General features: G+C 41.8%; 1 protein-coding gene across 4 annotated transcripts in view; it reads left to right on the top strand.

Moving 5' to 3' along the window:
- The window catches only part of fam172a (family with sequence similarity 172 member A), a 563,544-nt gene that overhangs the window by 493,885 nt on the left and 47,924 nt on the right, over positions 1-21,735 (top strand). The window lies entirely within an intron of this gene.

A 21,735-nucleotide genomic window follows, 5' to 3' on the forward strand; every position in this document is an offset into this window, starting at 1 on the left:
CAATCTGTAATAGTGCAAAAGATCATCCACCTTATTTCTTATACTCCATGCATTCAGATTAACACTTTGAGTACTGTATTTACTACCCTTTTTGATTCTGCCTCCCTAATGCACTGATACTCACCCTGCTGGCTACAGCTATGTCTTATCATCTGACTGCCCTTCTTGACAATCTGACTGCATTCTAGCTTTGCTTTTTTTTAACTATCTGCCCTGTCCTGAGTCCCTTCACTCCGGTTTCCATCTCACTGCCAAATTAGTTTAAATCCTCCCCAACAGCTCTAACAAGCCTGCCTGTGAGAGTACTGGTTCCCCATCAAATCAGGTGCAACCAGTCACTTTTGTACAGGTCATACCTCCTCCAGAAGAGATCCCAATGATCCAAGAACCTGATGCCCTGCCCCCCGCACCAGCTTCTCAGCCACACATTTATCTGCCAAATCACAAACAAGAGAAAATCTGCAGATGCTGGAAATCCAAGCAACTCACACAAAATGCTGAAGGAACTCAGCAGGCCAGGAGTCCTGCTGAAGGGTTTCAAACCGAAATATCAACTGTACTGTTTTCCGTAGATGCTGGCAGGCCTTCTGAGTTTCTCCAGCATTCTGTGTGTGTTAATCTGTCAGATCATCCTGTCTCTACAGTCACTGGCAGCAATCCAGAAATTACTACCCTGTAGATCCTGCTTCTCAGCTTTCTGCCTAGCTCTCTAAATTCTCTTTTCAGGATCTCTTTGCTTTTCCTTCCTAGGTCTTTGGTATTAATATGTACTAAGATATCTGGCTGCTCTCCCTCTCCTTCCAAAACGCTAATGTATCTGCCTCAACCTCCACCCCTAGCAATGCGGTCCATGCACCCACCATTCGCTGTGTAAAAAACTACTCCTAACATTCTCTCTATTTTTCCTCTAATACCTTAAGCTTATGTCCTCATCTATTAGCCAATTACACCCTGCGTTCAAAGGAACTAGTTGTCCACATTGAGGGAATCTATGAATGTGAACCCCTAGATTCATCTGTTCCTCCATACTGTTAAAAAATCTTACCATTAAGCTTGTGTTGTGCCTTCAACTTCAATCTTCCACAGTGAATCACTTTACATTTTTCCAGTTTGAATTCCATTTGCCACTTGTCAGCCCAGCTCTGCATCCTGTATGTATTCGGCAACAATAGCAGATAAATCCAGATGTAAAACACCTATTGTGTTGCCTTTATGGCAGTTATTTAGTTTATAATATTTTCGCTTAGTAATTCATTTGTTAGTATTTTCTAGTTAGAATTAGAAGTGTTTAAAGTATATTCATTGCCTGTAAAATATATCGGCATGTGATGGCGTCACATCCGGTTTCGCCGCATTTTGTGGGAAAATACCGGTTTGAGATCAACGCAAGGGTGGGGGCTCACCACGAGGCAGACCCGAGCAGAGGTTGTTTTGCAAGTATTAGAAATCACAGTGAGAGCAACGCTTTTTCACCATATGTTAATGTGAAGAGTGAACAGTAAATGGTTAATCTTACTGCGACCTTTTTCTCATTGACTATGGTTTATCTCGGCGTTTAATTCGGCGTTTCAGTTACACCCGAGCGAGAACGCTACACCTGTGTCAGTACCAAGGTTGTAGCATAAGATGGCTTTGGAGCCCTGAATATGAAACTTTGCTGACTACATCAGAATATGAATGTTTTAAGGCATAAACCGGGAGTAGTGGAAACTTTATTGCTGTTTACTGCTTTCTACACCAATTTGAGAGGCAGGCTGAACCAGATGAGAGTAGTCGGAGGGTCTCATACACAGTGAAGTAGGGATCTGCCTGTACCAGCATGCAAAGTCAGCTCCAGTGAACTGGGCAGCTGAAATCTACAGAGAGATCCAACAGACAAAAACATATTTCTGTAATGCCCCATGGAGAGTGAAGGGCATGATGAAACACAGAAGTCACGGTCATCTACTGCAACCAAGGATGACTCCAATTTGTGACAACTACTCCCACCACTGGTCCCAGCCTTCTAAGGTCGAGAAAGTGGAACTGCCCCAATGCAACAGCTTTTCCAGTGTAAAAACTCTTTTGCACAGGTCTCCTATCATTGTCAGACATGACACACAACCAACACTCAAACATATCAATCAAAGGAGTACAAGGATCAGATGCCCTGAAGGCCGTGAGACTGTGTCAGAGAATTGGTTACTAATGGATAAATAGCATTAGCAGAGCAACTGGCAGAACTAGAAGATGATGTCCGTACTCAGAATCCATTGTCTCATCTCTTAGTTAAACATAGAAGGTGGACACAGGTCATACAGGATATCAGAGTTTCCTGGATAGAAAGCCGATATTTTATTCAGGAATACAGCATAGTATCAGGCCCTTCCCGTCTTACAAGCCCGTGCCACTCAATTACAGCATTAGCCTACTAACCCATACATCTTTGGAAGGGGGAGGAAATGAGAGCACCAGGAAGAAACCTATGCAGTCAAAGGATGAACATACAAACTCCAGAATTTAATCTTGGTTACTGACACTGTAATAGTGTTAGACCAGCAACTATCCCTAAGCCACCAAACTAAAATACCCCAATACATAATAAGTAATTCTCTCTACATCACAGTTCTTAATATGGGACTAGAGGACACAGCCTCGAATACAGGGACTTCCATTTGTAACAGAGATGAGGGGGAAATTCTTCATCCAGACGGTGGTGAATCTGTGGAATTCGGTGCCACAGATAGCTGTGTAAGAAAGTCATTGAGAATATTTAAAGTGGAGCTTGATAGGTTCTTAATTAGTCAGGGCAGCAAAGGTCATGGGGAGAAGACAAGAAAATTGAACTGAGAGGGATAATAAATCAGACATGATTGAATGGCGGAGCAGACTCAGTGGGCTGAATAGCCTAATTCTACTCCTATGTCTTTGGGTCTTAGGGTCTTAATACCAATACATAACCATAATCTCCCCTCACTTCCTGCTGCAGAGGTCCACCAGCTCATATGAAAGACATGAAAAATGAATCACTGATCCACTTACTTTAATGGCTTGCTACAACATCCTTGATGAGTGGCAGCTCACTTAGAGAACTCAGATCTCCACATAAAATACATTTTCTGTGAAGATCTCTGCTCTGCAGGTGGAAGCTATACTGTGCAGATCATGTTGACATATCCTGAGTGATTGTGAAATTTCTTTCAGCAGTACTCCACCTTGTGAGAATTCTCAGCCATGGAGCCTGCTCCTGCCAAATGTTTATGATAGACCTGCAAATTCCTGGTGCTCCCTTGGTTTAACCGCATTGTCCAAATTGTGCAATTCAATTTAAATAAATATCCGAGCCCCCTTCTCTCCTGCAACATGCCTTCTCCAGAACTCCGGTAATGTGTTGTGGCATGGGAAGTATGCTTTAAAACATTATGCCTTTCTTTGAATGCTGCAGAGCAAATTGGAGGAAGGTGCACAAAAATAAATGAAAGAATAATTCAGACCCCACTTTAGCTGTTTATTTCTGGATTTGTTCATTCATTATGTGCTGTGTTGTAGCGATGTGCTACACATAGTACTGAAATAACGACACGCAGTCGGTAAGTCGTTTCGAGGCTAGTTTATTCAAACCACGGCGCTGGCATTTAATCCCTAGTGCCCACCCTCTCTGGGCGGAAATGACATCAGACTCTGGAGTGGTGGTGCACTGTTCTACTGTGCAGCAAAACCGGCAAAAATATGACCTTCATGGAAGAGTCATCAGAAGAAAACCTTTCCTGCATCCTCACCACAAAATTCAGTGTCAGAAGTTTGCAAAGGAACATCTAAACAAGACATGCATTTTGGAAACAAGTCCCGTGGACTGATGAAGTTAAAATAGAACTTTTTGGCTGCATGTTTGGGAGAAAACAGGGTGCAGAATTTCATGAGAAGAATACCTCTGTAACTGTTAAGCACGAGGATGGATCGATCATGCTTTGGGCTTGTGTTGTGGCCAGTGGCACGGGGAACATTTCACTGGTAGAGGGAAGAATGAATTCAATTAAATACCAGCAAACTCTGGAAGCAAACATCACACTGTCTGTAAAAAAGCTTATTTCCACTTGGCATAATTTACTTATTATTATTTAATTATTTATGGTTTTACATTGCTATATTTCTACACTATTCTTTGAAGAGTTTTGGTCAACAAATACACTCAAAAACTTCTATAGTTGTACCATGGAGAGCATTCTGACAGGCTGCATCACTGTCTGGTCTGGGGGGGAGGGGCTACTGCACAGGACTGAAAGAAGCTGCAGAAGGTTGTAAATCTAGTCAGCTCCATCTTGGGTACTAGCCTACAAAGTACTCAGGACATCTTTAAGGGAGCGGTGTCTCAGAAAGGCTTTGTTCATTATTAAGGAACTCCAGCTCCCAGTCATGCTCTTTGCTCACTGTTACCATCAGGTAGGAGGTACAGAAGCCTGAAGGCACACACTCAGCAATTCAGGAACAGCTTCCTCCCCTCTGCCATCCGATTCCTAAATGGATATTGAAGCTTTGGGTACTACCTCATTTTTTTTTAATATACAGTATTTCTGTTTTTCCACGTTGTTTTAATCTATTCAATATACGTAAGTGATTTACTTGTTTATTTATTTTTTTTCTCTCTCTGCTAGATTATATATTACATTGAATTGCTGCTGCTAAGTTAACAAATTACACGTCACATGCCGGTGATAATAAACCTGATTCTGATTCTGATCACCCATGTCATGTGATGATGATGATGATGATTTATGATACAAGTTAAAACTTAAACAATATAAGACTGCTAGCAGTTCATACATAATGAGACCTGTGTGGTGGTGATGTATACAGTAAAGATGCTGGATACGTCATGGCAAATGAATTTGTTTGTATCTCAGAGCTTCAGTAAGGTGTCCTTTCTGCACTTAGATGTGGCATATAAACTCAACAGTTGTTATTTAGGTGTCCTAATGTAAGAAGTAAAAGCATATGTTGGCTCCTTTTGCCTGCTCTTTCATTCAGTCAGGTCATAATTGTTATGTTTACCTCATTACTCTCCTACACTAACACCTTGTCCCTCAACATTGAAAAATCTACAGCCTGCTTAAGCACCAATCCTCTTGTTGACATGTACTGTACATATTTTGCAGACAAGCTTATTGCTATTAAATGATGACAAATTGTGTGGCCCAGTTGTATTTGAATAACTTTTTGTGCAGTGTTTTCAGTTACATAATAATTATCTTGAATGTGCTAAATGCAGGAATACGTGGGTATGAAGGTTTGTGTGAGGGATTGGCAGGGAAAAGCAGTTACTGTAAGTTATATTCACTGGCAACACTTAGTGGCATGTAGTCTTGAAGCTTCCAATCAATACATAGTGCTCCAGGGTTTTCTACCTTGTCAGACTTCTGAAAGTGTGCTATCACTTAATGCACCTGGTTCAAGGTTCTGAAATTATAATTGAGTCTGTTCATTGTTTGCTGACAAGAATTATTCAGTGCTGTATTCCAGGGCATATACCCTGTATTACCAAAGGTAATAACCTTCTACACACTTCCTTCATGTAGCAGCACATCCATTTTGCTAAGTAACAAATTGAGCAGAGAGATGCCTACATCCTGTCCACAGGATCAATTGTGCATCATGTTCTTCACTGTTAACTGGTTATTCCTTTTCTTTTCATTGACCAGAAACTCTAGAGACATGGAACACTGCAGCACAGAAACAAGCCCTTTGCCCATCTAGTCTGTGCCAAACTATTAATCTGCCTTAGTTCCATCGACCTGCAGCTGAACCATAGTCCAACATATCTCTCCCATCCATATACTTATCCTGATTTCTTAAATGTTGAAATCAACTCTACATCCACCACTTGCACGAGTAGCTCATTCTACACTCTCACTATCCTGTGAGTGGAGAAGTTCCCCCTCATGTGCCCCTCAAACATTTCACCTTCCATCGTTAACCTCTGAGCTCTGGTTAGCATAAATTAGCATAATTAGCAGAGGCAGCTACATCGTAACTTTTGCAGGTTTGTCTTGAGTTGAGAACCCCACAACTGGCAGGCTGGGTGATAATTGTAGAGTCTAAAATACCTGCGCAAGGTGGTGTGCCTTGATTTTATTTGCACTTTGGATTAAATGGCTGTGAATGGCACTTTCAATTGGTCAGGAAATGTAGCAGGTAAAAGAACATGCGATACTTAGGTCCTGCAGGCTTGAGGCCTGCGCCCCTGCCCCTTCCCCCAGAAGAGCATTCTAACTGGTTGCATCACGGTTTGAAATGGAGGGGACAAAGGGCAGGGGTGTCAAACTCATTTTAGGTCATGGGCCGGATTGGGCAAAATGCAGCTTCATGCCGGCCGGATCAGTCGGGCGCGTGCGAACGCAGCTTTCATTGCCTCCGTTTTTTCAGCCTGTTCTCATGTGTCTCAGTCTCTGCTATAACTACAAAGTGTTTCACTTCACAAATTCCGTTTCTTATGAAGAAGACTGCTGAGCAAGCATTATTTTTATGATTGGTATTAACTTACAATCATAGGCTTCATATCGCCGGGCCATTAATAATTAAAATAATAGATCTATCTAAAATGATCTCGCGGGCCAGATATAATTGTACGCCGGGCCGGATATGGCCCGCGGGCCTTGTGTTTGACACCTATGAAGTATAGGATCAAAACAAGCTGCAGGAAGTTTGAAACTCTGCCAAGTCCATCACGAGGGCTAATCTTCTCAGCATCGAGGAATTCTTCAAATGGCGATACCTCAAAAAGGGTAGTATCCATCATTAAGGCCATGTTCCCATCTCACTGCTACCATCAGGGAGGTGGTACAGGAACCTGAAGACACACACTCAATGATTCAGGAACAGCTTCTTCCCCTCTGCCATCAGATTTCTGAATGGACATTGAATCCATGAACACTACCTCACTATTTATTTTCTCTTTTCGCACTACTTACTTAATTGTTTCCACTGTCTATATTTATTGTAATTTATAGATTTTTATTATTATGTGCTGCTGCTGCATACCAACAAGTTTCACAACATACGCCAGTGAAATTAACTCTGATTCTGATTCTGATCTGAAGCAAACATGCTGTGATCTTTCTTTTCTCCTGTGATTGTCAGAACATATTACTGCCACATTCCAGTTTGTGCCACACACTCTCACTCTCTGTAATCATTTGGATCTCTAGCAATTAAGAGATTCCATGGAGATATGGTTGTATCACTGCCTGGAATGGAGTCTCCAACACATAGGATCAAAATAGGGCGTACGCTTAGCAAACTTCACCAAAGGCACAGCCATCCCCATCACCAAAGACATCTTCAAGAGGTAGTACCTCAAGAATGCAGTATTCATCATCAGGGACACTCACCATCTGCGACTTCCCCTCTTCACACTGCTGCTATCATGGAGGAGATACAGGAGCCTGATGACACACACGCAGGAGCAGACCCTTCCCCTCCACCATCAGATATCTGAATGGTCCATCAACCCATTGACCCGACTTCATTATTCCTCTTTTTGCACGATTTATTTATTTATTGTAATTTATAATTTTATCTCCTTGTACCGTACTGCTGCTGCATTAATTTATTAAGTCAAAGACAGTAAATTTGACTAACTCTGAGCTGTCTTTCTGCTTAATAACCTCTAACCTTGTTAATCAGATGTGATTTCTTATTAAAGGCCCTCTGAAAATGTATCTACAATACATCTGCTGTTTTCTATCTATTGAAGAACTCCAGAAAACATGCTTCTTTGTATTTTCCATATTTCTTAAAGATTGACAAAATGCAATTAATTCCTCTGCCAATTCCTTGCTCCCCTTTATAAATGCATCCATTTCTGCAAGGGACTCTTATTTGTCATAAGACAATAAAACATTGGATGAGAATTAGGTTATTTGGTCCATTGAATCTACTCTGCCATTTAATCATGGCTGATTGATTTACCCTCTCAACCTCTTTCTCCTGTCTTCTCCCCATAGCCTTTGACACCCCGACTAATGAAGAACCTACCAACCTCTGCTTTACATAGCCTCCTCAGCCTTCTGTAGCAATGAATCCCACAGACCTACCATCCTCGTGTTAAAAGAAATTCCTCCTCATCTCTGTTCTATTCTGAGGCTGTAACCTACTGCCATTAAGTCCTATGTGCTATCAGTGAGTCTGGGCTTTTTGCTCTTCCCAAGATGCAGATAATGTACCCCTACCACTCTCAGGCACCCTCACTTTCCCCCACCCTGTAAATATCAGGGTCATTGTGCTCCCTTTACTAAAGTAAACAAGGAGAACTGGAATTTTTTATATCTTTGCTTGTGTTAACACGTCCAGAACTTACAACTAGCTATCAAAGATGAAAGCAAGGTAGTGAACTCAAAATGATAGTTACTAAGCACCCTTCATTGTTGAAAGGAGATTTTACATAAAAAGAATGTCGTATATTAGCTGAGCTAACTCCACTTACTGGTTGCTAGGAAATGCTTTACAAAGGGTGATGGTCTTAGTTTAGTATGCTGTCATGTTCTGTGATTACTGATACCTCAAAAAAAACCTTGTATGCTGAAAGAAAAATCAAATCACAAGGATTTTTCTCCCAGTATAAATACACACAATAAATGAAGTATGAGAAAGGGAGTGATAACCATCTGTGATATATTTTTGAAGCTGAGATGATTCTTTATGTTTCTGTGTGAAAGCTTCACTTTAGAGTGGAAATATAAAGGCTCAATGTAAATCCATCAGTGCCACATGCAATGGTTCTTTAGAAACAGCGAGACGTAAAAGAATTTGGACACACAAACAGATCCTTCTTATGCTGGCTTCTCCCCCCTCCTTTCCAGTCCTGAGGAAGGGTCTCAACCCAAAACATCTGTTATTTTTTCCTCTCTATAGATGCTGCCTGATCTGCTGAGTGTCAGGAAATGTAGAGGAGGCTTGACCCAAACACAGAGCAGTGGAGACAATTTAGCGGTCAGCGATCACTTTAATGTTACACTATAAAATAACAAGCTATGGGGGGGGGGGGAGTACAAAACAAGAGAGAACAGATATTTAACGTGACAAGGCAGCAAGGTAACTGAAGGCTAGGAGCAACTGGTTAAGGCTGGCTGGCTGGCTCAATGAGTGACCAAATTCTGTGGCTGAGAGCTGGGTTTAAATTCGTTGCAGATAATCAAATCAAGTCAAGTTTAATTATCATTCAAACTATACGTAGATACAGGTGAATGAGACACTGTTCCTCTGGGACCAGAGTGCAAAATATTCAAAATAACAAGCAAATGTTCCAAAATAGTGAGTAACATAATTCAAAATATTGAGCAAAGAAGCACATTCACTCAAATAAAAATTACGTAGTCCAAAACCCTGAGCAACAATGTCCAGTAATCGATGGTACAGTCTACAGGCAGTGTACAGACACAAGCAACCTAGCCAGTCATTCCATCACCCGATCACAGGAGGGCAGCACCAACAGGCAAGACCAGGCCCCAGCCAAGCTCAACCAGGCTGTAGCACTTCCATGTCTCTCACCTGGTCTGCAATAGCAGGCAAGCCCAAGGCTTGAGGCCTAGTTCTTGCTACAACTGAGGCTACACAGCTCCCATGTCGACTGTCCCTCCATCAGACAAGGGTGACAGGCCTGCAGCAACTTACGTTGTCATTGTCCACCAGAGTCCTTCCTACAATTGAAAGTGAAATGTCTGAGATAACCTTCCACGGTTTTGCAGCACCAACTCTGATGCTTCCAAGTAATGGGCAGCAATATGGTCTGGATCCAGGTCAGCATTTAAACCGGCTCCTGCGACCCACCATCGGACTCCTCTGACATTCTGACAGGCTCCTCTGATATCCCAACAGACTCCTTTGACACCTCGGCCAACCCCTTCAACATTTCGACCGGCTCCACCGTTGACACCAGTCCAGCTACTCTGATCAACAAGCAGTTCACTGATGGAGTACCCCTGCATTACTCAATGTTCGTGGAATAGAATTGTCTGTGGATCATTAAAAAAAAACAATTCTTTTGTACAGGGAGGAAGTACAGTGACTCCTTACAGAGGATGCCAAGATTGAACCCCAAATTCTGACCTTTGTTTTGTGCTAACCACTAATGTAACATGCCACCCCAGTTTTTGTGTTTGTTCCTACTGTATGGTTTGTTTATTTCAAAAACGCATGCCTCTACATATTTACAACATTATCTTGCATTATTTTCTTGTGCCTTGGAATAAATTTGCAGAGGTTAACCCTCTCCCCCATATTCTGAAAGTAGATTTATTTATTACCAAACAACAGAGCTCCCAATATGGCAAAGAGACACACAACAATCAAATAATAAGATGGAGAGTTGTAAGGGATAGGCTTGATCATGTGAAAATCAAAAATGCTTGTACACTTTTGAAAATACAATCCAACTTGTCTAGACTCCATTAAGTTCCGATATGGAATGCAAGATGAGTGACTAACTCACTCTGAGGTATGACTCTTCACAGCCTAAAAGTGTGAGTTTATTTTAGAGATACAGCGTGGAACAGGCCCTTCTGTCCCAATGAACTGCACCGCCAACCAACCCATCTGTTTAACCCTGGCCCAATCACAGGACAATTTTTGCAATGATTAATTAACCTACTAACTGGTAATGGTGGGAAGAAACCAGAACACCCAGAGGAACACCATTTATTCCCAGGGAAAATGTACAAACTCCTTACAGAGGGCTCAGGAATTCATGGCTCTTTGGAATTTGTCATTGCCTTTGTTTCATCAACTCCACTTGTTACACCAAGATGTCCAGTGCAGTTGAAGAAATGAAACATGAGAAATAAAAGTAGGTGTAAGCCCTTTGGTCCTTCACGTGTGCTCTGCAATGAGATAAGATCTTGGCTGCCCCTTTAACTCAACACCATTTTCTGAACCCGTCTTCCTTGTTCCCCTGAATATACAAATATGTACCAGATCCTGCCTTGAATGTATGCAGTGATCAAGATACACACACAAGGTGCTGGATGAATTCTGTAGGTCAAGCAGTATCTATAGAAAGGAATAAAATTTTGTTGTTTCAGGACGAAACATCTTCTCAGTACTCAGCATTCAGTGATAAAGCTTCTGTGGAACTCATATATTAAAATAAAAGCCAAATCTCGCTCTCAGGTTGGAGGAGCAACACCTCATGTTCCTTCTGGGTAATCTTCAACCTGACAACAAGAACATTGATTTCTCCAGTTTCCCGTGATTTCTCTCTCATCCCCACTCCCATTCCCCATTCTGGTCCTTATTACCCCTTCTCTTCACCTCACCTGCCCATTACCTTCCCTGGTTCCCCTTTCTCCCATAGACCACTGTGTATTCCAATAATATTCCGTCTTCAGTCCATTACCGCTTTCACCTATCACCTCCTAGCTTCTCACTTCACCCCCTCCCCTACCCACCGACCTTCCCCCCTCACCTATCACCTCCCAGCTTCTCACTTCACCCCCTCCCCATCCACCGACCTTCCCCCTCACCTATCACCTCCCAGCTTCTCACTTCACCCCCTCCCCATCCACCGACCTTCCCCCTCACCTATCACCTCCCAGCTTCTGACCACCCCCTCCCCTACCCATCCTTTCCAACCCTGATGAAGGGTCTCAGCCCAAAACCTCAACTGTCTTTCCTCTCCATAGATGTTGCCTGACCTGCTAAGTTCCTCCAGCATTTTGTGTGTGTTACAAAAAAATACCAAGTGGTCTTTGAGGCTTTGTTGCATAGCAGCTCTTTTGTTTTAAGACTTCTGTCTCTTATTCTAGACGTGTTAGTGAGTGCAAGTATCAAGTTTACATCTATTCTGTCAAACCTCTGGAGTCTTGTATGCTTGAATGAGATCACCTCTCATTCCTCTAAACTCTGGAGTGCATAGACCTAATTTGCTTATTCTCTTCTTACAGTTTCTTCCACCACAGCAATCAAACTTCCCTGCACTATCTCAATTGTGAATATATCTGGTCTTAAGTAGACACATACATTGTTTTAGGTACCAGTAAATGGAGACAGATCCAGCCAATGAGGCCTTGCTCAAGCCACACCCTTCCATTTTCATATATCCATAGAAATTTGCACTGTTCATTTTGATCTTACATGCAAGATTTTCCTTAAAATCATTTCTGTCTTCTGTCCACTTTCTTTCCAGTCCTGTTGAAGGGTCTTTCAACTGTTTATTCATTTCCATAGATGCTGCCTGACTTGCTGAGTTCCTCAAGCATAAGCACTTGGTGTGTGTTGCTCTGGATTTCTAGCATCTGCAGAATCTTGTGTGTTCACCTAGCACCTGCCAGCTTGTATTCCTTCCCATTCCCCACCTTTTTCTGGCTCCTTCCCCCTTCTATTCTAGTCCTGATGAAGGGCCTCAGCCCAAAATGTTGACAGTTTATTTCTCTCCATAGATACTAGCTGACCTGCTGAGATCCTTCAGCATTTTGTATATGTTACTCCAGGATTTCCAGCATCTGCACAATCTGTGTCTCCTTCACTGCTGCTTCCTGAAAAAATTCCAGTCCTCTGGTCTACCACTAGTTCCTTTACCACTTTGCATGCCCTAGTTTTCATAAAAATTTTAAAGAAAAAAATGAACTTTTCTTGATTTGTCTCTATTTTTAAGACATTGACACATAGTTGGTTGAAGTTGAAATTTGCTAAGTTTCATATGATCTTTCTTTCAAATGAATCTTTCCATAGTATTGAACAACGATTAGTTGGATCAGCTTTGCTAATGAACTAAAAGTCCTGGAGAATTGTAAGAGATGGAAATGTGAATAGAGTTTAAAAGGGGAAAGAAAGGGTAGTGTGGATGTTGAGGAGGAGTTCACGTATAGGCAAAAGCTAACAATGCTCTGTCAACCGAAATGGAAAACTCAAGATGATTACATAGCAGAAGTGGTGGCAATAACTGCTATATTTAGAAGAGTCTAAGTCACATATGCTAGCTGCATCAGCTGTATTCTGAGTCCCCTTACCCTGACAGGTGTTACAGGGGCACAAAAAGTTATTTATTTTGATATGAGTCTGACAAGCCAAAAGTTGCGATGCTGAAGTTGAGGGATGGATAAATGACAATGAAAAGTGCTGAATTGTTTTTATAAATACCCCAAAAGGTTCACTCATGTCCTTCAAAATGTTTGACACCCTAATCAAGTCTATTCTTGAGTTGCTCTGGGTTACTCTTGGGTTGATTTGTCAATGTCATCCAGATCCCAAGAACAATGAATGACTGTTCAGTAGCCATGCTTCATTTTCAGCTGCCAACTGAAACAACGGTAACTATACCATAAGTAGCTTTTTCGATTAGCTTGTGTCAATGCCAGAATATTCTCTAGATTGAACTAAATCATAAAATTGAAAACTGCACTATTATAAATATTAATACAATAGATTCTGTAGATGCAGGAAATCCAAAACAAACACATGAAAAGCTGAAGGAACTCAGCAAGTTAGGCAGCATCTATGAAAATCGATAAACAATCATTTCGGGACGTTTCAGGCCAAATCCTGAGTTGTCCCATGTCTTTATTCCTCTTCATAGATGTTGCCTGACCTGTTGAATTTCTCCAGCATTTTGTGTGTGTTATTCTGTTATAAACACTGTTGTCCAAGGACCAGGGTTTTACAGACAGACATACTTTATTGATCCCGAGGGAAATTGGGTTTCGTTACAGTCACACCAACCAAGAATAGTGTAGAAATATAGCAATAGAAAACCATAAATAATTAAATAATAATAAGTAAGTTATTCCAAGTGGAAATAAGTCCAGGACCAGCCTATTGGCTCAGGGTGTGATGCTCAGAGTAGCATCTCGGTGGAATGAGTCTCTGGCTGAATGTACTCCTGTGCCTAACCAGTACATCATGGAGTGGATGGGAGACATTGTCCAAGATGGCATGCAACTTGGATAGCATCCTCTTTTCAGCCACCACTGTCAGAGAGTCCAGTTCCACCCCCACAACATCACTGGCCTTACGAATGAGTTTGGTGATTCTGTTGATGTCTGCTACCCTCAGCCTGCTGCCCGAGCACACAACAGCAAACATGACAGCACTGGCCACCACAGACTCGTAGAACATCCTTTCACTTTGCTTTCCGTATTAAAACACTTCAAAAGGGGGTTCAGCAAAAGCATCATGTGGGATATACTGTCTGGTCCCTTGTAAAATGAGCAGGCCAACAGAACAGAGTTGAGTTTGTTAAATGAAGGAATCAAAATGCCCTCCTCAGTCCTGAAGAAGCGTCTCGGCCCAAAACATCAGGTGTTTACTTTTTTTAATAGATGTTGCCTGAACTGCTGAGTTCCTCCAGAATTTTGTGTGTATTGCTTTGGATTTCCTGCATCTGGAGATTTTCTCTTGTTTGTGAATCAAAATAGCAATTTGACTTAACCCTACTGTAGGTATCACAATTGAATACCACAGACTTAAAATTAACCTTTCTCCAAAAATGGTAGGGATTAGAAGAAATTTCCACACCAAATAAAGGATTTATAAAGATTACATGAGTGAATCTGCAGATGCTGGAAATAAATAAAAAAACACAAGATGCTGGCAGAACTCAGCAGGCCAGACAGCATCTATGGGAGGAGGTAATAACGACGTTTCGGCCCGAAATGTCGTATTTATAAAGATTGTAAGTTAGTATCCTACCACCATCAGGCTCCTACACTGGACACCACAGTAGCACAGCAGTTTGCGACACTCTTACAGCTTGGGACATTCCAGGCTTTGGAGTTCAATGTAAGGAGTTTGTATATTCTTTCCGTGAACCACATGGGTTTCCTCTGGGTGCTCCAGTTTTCTTTCACAGTCCAAAGATGTACCAGTTGGTAGGTTAATTACTCCTCGTAAATTGCCCTGTGATGAAGCTAGGGTTAAGTAGGTGGACTGCTGGGTGGTGTGGCTTCTAGTCTGTACTGCATCTCCAAACGAATGAATAAATAAATAAATAAATAGAACAGGTGTGAATAACTTCACTTACCACAACTCGGTCCTACAACCTACAGACTCACTTTAAAAGACTACAATTCATATTCTCAGTATTTTTTATTTGCACTGTTTGTCTTCTTTTGCACATTAGTTTGTCAGTATTTATGTATCACTTTTCATAAATTCTATTACATTTCCTTGTTTTCCTGTTAATCCCTACAAGAAAATGAACCTCAGAGTATATAGTAACATTGATTTACTTTGATATTAAATTTACTTTGACTTTGGAAAAGTCTGAATAACTGAAGAACTGAATAACGCTTTGAATCTAAGTAAGACTGATGGATATATTTAGGCTGAGATCTGAGGTCGGAGAGTGGGCGGCACGGTAGCATTGCAGTTAGGGAGGTGGTTAGCATAATGCTTTATAGTGCCAGCAATCATAATTAAGGTTCATTTCCCATCACTGTCTGTATGTTCTTCCCATGAAGTGTGCGTTTCCTTCGGATGCTCCAGTTTCCTCCATCATTCCAAGGGCATACAGCTTAGGGTTAGTAAATTATTGGCATGCTATATTAGCGCCGGAATAACAATACATAAGACCATAAAACATTGAGCAGAATTAGGCCATTTGGCCCATGGAGTCTGCTCCACCATTCCATCATGGCTGATCCTTTTATCCCCTCCTCCATTCCACTCCCCGGCCTTCTCCCCATAACCTTTGATGTTGTGTCCAATCAAGAAACTACCAATCTCTGCCTTAAATACACCCAACAGCTTGGCCTCCACAGCTTCCTGTGGTAATAAATTCCACAGATGCACCACCCACTGGCAAAAGAAATTTCTCCACATCTCTGTTTTAAATGGATGCCCCTCTACCCTGAGGCTGTGCACTCTTGTCCTAGACTCCCCCACCATGGGAAACATCCTTTCCACATCTACTCTGTCTAGGCCTTTCAACATTCAAAAGGTTTCAATGAGATTCCCCCCCCCCCCCATCCTTCTGAATTCCAGCGAGTACAGACCCAGAGTCATCAAACATTCCTTGTATGGTAACCCTTTTATTCCTGGAATCATCCTTGTGAACCTTGTCCAATGCCAGCACATCTTTTCTTAGATGAGGAGCCCAAAATAGTTCACAATACTCAAGGTGAAGCCTCACCAGTGCCTTATAAAACCTCAGCTTCACATCCCTTCACTTGTATTCTAGACCTCTTGAAATAAATGCTAACATTCCATTTTTCTTCCTCTCCACTGACTCTACCTGCAAGTTAGGGTGCCCTGTACAAGGGCTGCTGAGTACCTTTGCATCTCAGATTTTTGGATTTTCTCCCCGTCTAGAAAATAGTCTACACATTTATTTCTACCACCAAAGTGCATGACCATGCATTTCCCAACATTCAATTTTATTTGCTTTCTCCTACCCATTCTCCTAATCTGTCTAAGACCTTCTGCATCCTACCTGTTTCTCCACCAATCTTCATATCATCTGCAAACTTGGGAACAAAACCATCTATTCCATTATCTAAATAATTGACATACAGCATAAAAAGAAGTGGTCCCAACACCAACCCCTGCAGAACACCATTAGTCACTGGCAGCCAACTAGAAAAGGATCCTTTTATTCCCATTCATTGTCTCCTGCCAATCAGCCAATGCCCTAACCAGGTAAGTAACTTTCCTGTAACACCATTGTTAAAAGCTTTCCGAATGTCCAAATATACAACATCCACTACATCCCCTTTTGTCTATCCTATGTGTAATCTCAGATTGTGTTGGTCGTTGATGCAAATGATGCATTTCATTGGATGTTTCGATGTTCATCTGACAAATAAACCTATTATGAAAATCTAAATAATCTATGAAATTCAAATGTTGAAAGTAAATATATTATGAAAGATCATATATGTAACTATATACATCGCTGAGATTCATTTTCTTGCGAGCATTCACAGTAAATACAAAGAAACAAAAAGACCAACCAAAATAATAGTAATAAATAAATAAGCAACAAATATCGAGAACGTGAAATGAGGAATCCTTGAAAGTGAGTCCATAGCTTGTGGGAACAGTTCAGTGATGGGCCGAGTGAAATTACAGTTACCCCTCTGGTTGAAGGGCCTGATGGCTGAGGAGTAATAATTGTTCCTGAACTTGGTGGTGTGGCTCCTGAGGCTCCTGTACCTCCTTCCTGATGGTAACAGTGAAAAAAGGAGCATGTTCTGGATGGTGTCTCTTCCAACAAATTGATTAGCTCAGGTAGAATAAATGTGTATTTGTGTGTATGTCTGCTTGTGTATACGTGATTGTGAAGGGGAAGCTATGGGATGGATAGAGATATAACTCTTGACAGGCATCAAACAGCATTGAGCTCAGCAGCTCAAGCAATATCTATGGAAATGAATAAACAATCAATGTTTTGGGCCGAGAGCCTTCATCAGGACTGGACAGAAAAGGAAAACATGGCAGAATAAAAAGGTGGGGCGCGGGGGAGGGAGAATAAGCTAGAAGGTGATAGGTGAAGCCAGATGGTGGAAAAGATGTGTGTGTGTGTGTGTGTGGCCTCCATCGGTCATGGTCGACCATGGGTACTGCACCTCTGGTAGTCACTTTTTTGTTGAGCAGTGTCGACTGTGGCTATTGAGTCCAATCCTGGAACGGCAGGCTCTGCCACAGTTGTTGCATGTGTAGGGCATCATGGAGTTGTTGTCCGCTGTCCGTTGTGCCCTCCGTTTAGCTGTCCGCTCTTCAACCTGACTCAGGATCACTCTTTCGCCTTGCTCTAGGTGTTGCTGAAGAGTGCCTGGCCATTTGTTGCGGTCATCTGCTGTATCCTCCCAGCACTCTGTGTTGACTTTTAAGGCTTTCATGTCGTGCTTGCAGAGGTCCTTGAAGCGAAGTTGGGGTCTGCCAGCGTTCCTCTTGCCTGTTGCTAGTTCCCTGTAGAGGATGTCCTTTGGTAGTCTACCATTCTTCATAGGATGGACGTGGCCCAGCTTGGAGTAGATGGTCCAAGTCTCGCTACCATACAGGAGGGTGCTGATAACGCATGCATTGTACACAGCAGACTTGGTCTTTGAAGTGAGTTTCAGGTTCTCCCAGACCTGCAAGGAGAGTCGAGCAAGGATTGATGCTGCTTTGCCAATTCGCCTATTGATTTCAGCATCGAGGGAGAGTATGTCACTAATGGTTGATCCCAAATATGTGAACTCGTGGACCACTTCCAGATCGTAATTGTCGACGGTAATGACTGGTGTCTCCACTATGTTCTGGGCAAGGACATTTGTTTTCTTTAGGCTGATGGTAAGCCCAAAGTCCTTGCATGCCTGGTCCATGAGAGTTTGTAGTTGTTGTTTGGTTTGCGAGGTTATAGCAGCATCATTGGGCAAAGAGAATGTCACACATTAAGATCTTTTGCACCTTTGTTCTTCATCTCAGGCGCACAGGGTTGAACAGCTGCCCATCAGACCTGGTGTTCATGTAGATGCCTTCTGTCAATGTCCTAAATGCGTGCTTCAATAGCAGAGAGAGGAAGATGCCGAATAATGTTGAGGCCAACACGCACCCTTGTTTGACGCCACTACAAATCGTGAAGGGTTCTGATGAGCTGCCATTGTACTGAACAGTAGCCCTCGTGTCATCATGGAATGACTTGATGATACTTTGGAGTTTCAGGGGACAGCCGATCTTGAGGAGAATCTGAAAGAACCCATCCCTGCTGACAAGTTCAAATGCCTTGGTCAAGTCGATGAAAGTGACATAGAGGGGTTTCTGATGTTTCCTGCACTTCTCCTAGAGCTGACAGAGTGAGAAAATCGTGTCAACAGTTGACCTCCTTGTGCAAAAACCACATTGGGACTCAGGGTAGACCCGTTCTGCCAGAGTTTGTAGGCGTATCAGAGTTACACGAGCAAAGACTTTGCTGACAATACTCAGGAGGAAGATACCTCTGCAGTTGTTGCAGTCGCTCCTGTCGCCCTTGTTCTTGTACAAAATGACGATTTTGGAGTCGCGCATATCCTGTGGTATGGCTCCTTCCTTCCAGCACTGATGGAGGACCTCATGTAATGGTTGGAGGAGTGAGCTCTTGCAGTGTTTGATCAGGTCTGGAGGAATCCCATCATTGCCAGGAGCTTTCCCTGGGGCCAGACTGTCAATTGCCTTGCTGAGGTCCTCAATGGTTGGTTCGGAGTCGAATTCATTTATGAGTGGTAGACAATCGATGGCATCAAGGTGCACTTCTGCACCTATTGTCTATCGTCTATTATAGTGAATGATCAGCCATGATCTCAGAATGGCGGTGCAGACTTGAGGGGCCGAATGGTCTACTTCTGCACCTATTGTCTATTGTCTATTATCAATGGCTGAGCTAACAACAACAGTTTCCCTTGAGTAGAGCTCAGAGTAGTGTTCTACCCAGCGTTCCATCTGCTTGCTTTTATCAGTGATTATTTCACCACTGGATGACTTCAGGGGTGCTGTCTTGCTCTGCGATGGACCAAGGGCCTTCTTGATACCATCATACATCGATCTGATGTTGCCTGTCACAGCTGCTGCCTGAATGTCCTCACTGGGCTGGAGCCAGTGCTCATTTGCACACTGCCTTGTAGTCTGTTGCACTTTGCTTCTAGCAGCTCAAGATGCCTGGAGTGTTTGGTCAGACGGTGAGCACTTGTACTCTGTGAGAGCTGCACGCTTGGCTTCGATGACAGGAGTCATGATGTTGGACTTTGCCTCAAACCAGTTACTGCTCTTTGTGGTCTTCCTTCCAAAGATGGAGAGTGCTGATTCGTGGATGGTGTCGTGAGGGTATGACCATTGTTCTGTTGCAGTATCTCCTCATGAGGAGGTAGTCATGGCACCCTGTACCGACTTGGCATACTGGTCAACCTTTTCTGACTGTTTCACCTCTGTAGTGTTGATGAGAAGTTTTCCAGTTTGTTTGGTTTTTTTTATTATGTTTTACAATGCACTGCTACTGCAAAACAGTAAATTTCACAATAGATGCCAGTGATATTAAACCTGATTCTGATTCTAATTTCGATGTCCCTAACCAAAATGTGTTATGTCAGTGTGCTTTCTTATGCTAGGTGACACTAACTCTTGTAAGTTTAGGATGCTGATGTAGAAGCCACTCTAAAGAAATTCACTTCCAGGTATCTATAAATATATACTAAAGAAATTTATCAAAAAGTTTTGCCTTCATTTGCTGAAGATATTTTCATCTAAATAATTGAAATTTACGAAACAGAAGAAAAGCAGTTTGCTATTATAATTTTGTAGCTTATCCACTTCAGTTTTGCTGAAAAATTACATAATTAAAAGGTACATTTCAAACTCTTAAAGTGAAATTTTGGTGTTAGAGAAAACATCTGATAATCTTGGCCAATACAATGAACATTTTCTGACATCCACCAACTGCAAGTATTCTTCCTTTAGTTTCCTTTGTCTGTCTGTCGCAATATATGAGCACTACATGATTTCATTATTTATTTATTCATAGAGACACAGCACAATCCTTTCACCCAATTTCAAGCCCAGCACCTAATTTAACCCTCGCCTAATCACAGGACAGTTCAACCTGGGGGGGTGGAGTTTCAAGATGGCGACGTAGACATCTGCCTTTGGGTGCTCTTCATTTTTTAAACTATAATCACCCTTTAATCAAATCTTTTCGTACTTAATTACATGGGTTGATACTCATGATTTACTCCTTTTTTAAAATAATACTTGATTTAATCTTTTCAAACTTAAAATGTCTGTATCTAAGAAATCGTCTAAAGACCCTCCATCTCTTGAGGCAATCTCTAGTCTTCTGGATACTAAACTGGATACTAAATTTGCAAGTCTGGAAAATAAGCTTACTGCAAAAATGTCTGAGTTTGAAAAAGTCGTTAGATCGTTTGATACCAAGATTCAATCGCAGGCAGCAGATATTGAACGGCATGAAGAAAAGTTTGCGGCTCTTGACAAGTTAATTTGTGAAAAAATACGTACTATTGAAACTTTGGAGGAGAAGTTACCGTCGACTGTTAAAATAGTGGAGCAGAGTAAGTTTAAAATCACCGATCTTGAAAACCAATCTCGCAGACAGAACTTGCATATTATCGGATTTCCTGAAAATGTTGAGTCTGGTGACTTAACTGAATATTTCTCTAACTTATCGTGGGAAATTTTCGGTGAGGACACTTTGCGGGCTAAACCTACTATCGATCGTGCTCACAGAGTTTCGAGATTTTCGATCTCGAGAGATAAACTACGAGCTGTGATTGTTCGCCTCCATTATCCTCGGGAGAAAGAGCTTTTAATCCGATTAGCTCGTCAGAAAGGTATGATTTCTCACAGAAACATCAAGTTTCGAATTGTTGAGGATTATTCATTTGACGTGATGAAGGCGAGAATCGCTTTTAAACCAGTGATGGCAGAGATTCATTTGATTGGACTTAAACAAGCTTCAAGATACCCAGCGAATCTCAGAATTACGTTGAGTGACAACAGTCAGTGTTTCTTTAATACTCCGGAAGAAGCGAAGAAATTCGTCGAAGAATATCGGTCTTCTAGTACAAGTTGAACTATGTGTTATGTTGAAGAATTTTTGGAGAGAAGATGCCATTTCGTTTTGGGCTTTAACTTATGAAACTGTGGTATAGCTTTTTACTTTGGTCTGTAGACCTGGTCTTTTTTTATTATCATGGTTTATAGAAGCTCTTCTAATTTTACTATAATGTTTTTTTTTCTTTCTTAATTCTTTTCTTCTGAATTGGATATACATGTTAATACTCTGTAATAATGATTTATTTT

The sequence above is a fragment of the Hypanus sabinus genome, chromosome 5 (assembly GCF_030144855.1).
Source record: "Hypanus sabinus isolate sHypSab1 chromosome 5, sHypSab1.hap1, whole genome shotgun sequence".
Taxonomy (NCBI): Eukaryota; Metazoa; Chordata; class Chondrichthyes; order Myliobatiformes; family Dasyatidae; genus Hypanus; species Hypanus sabinus.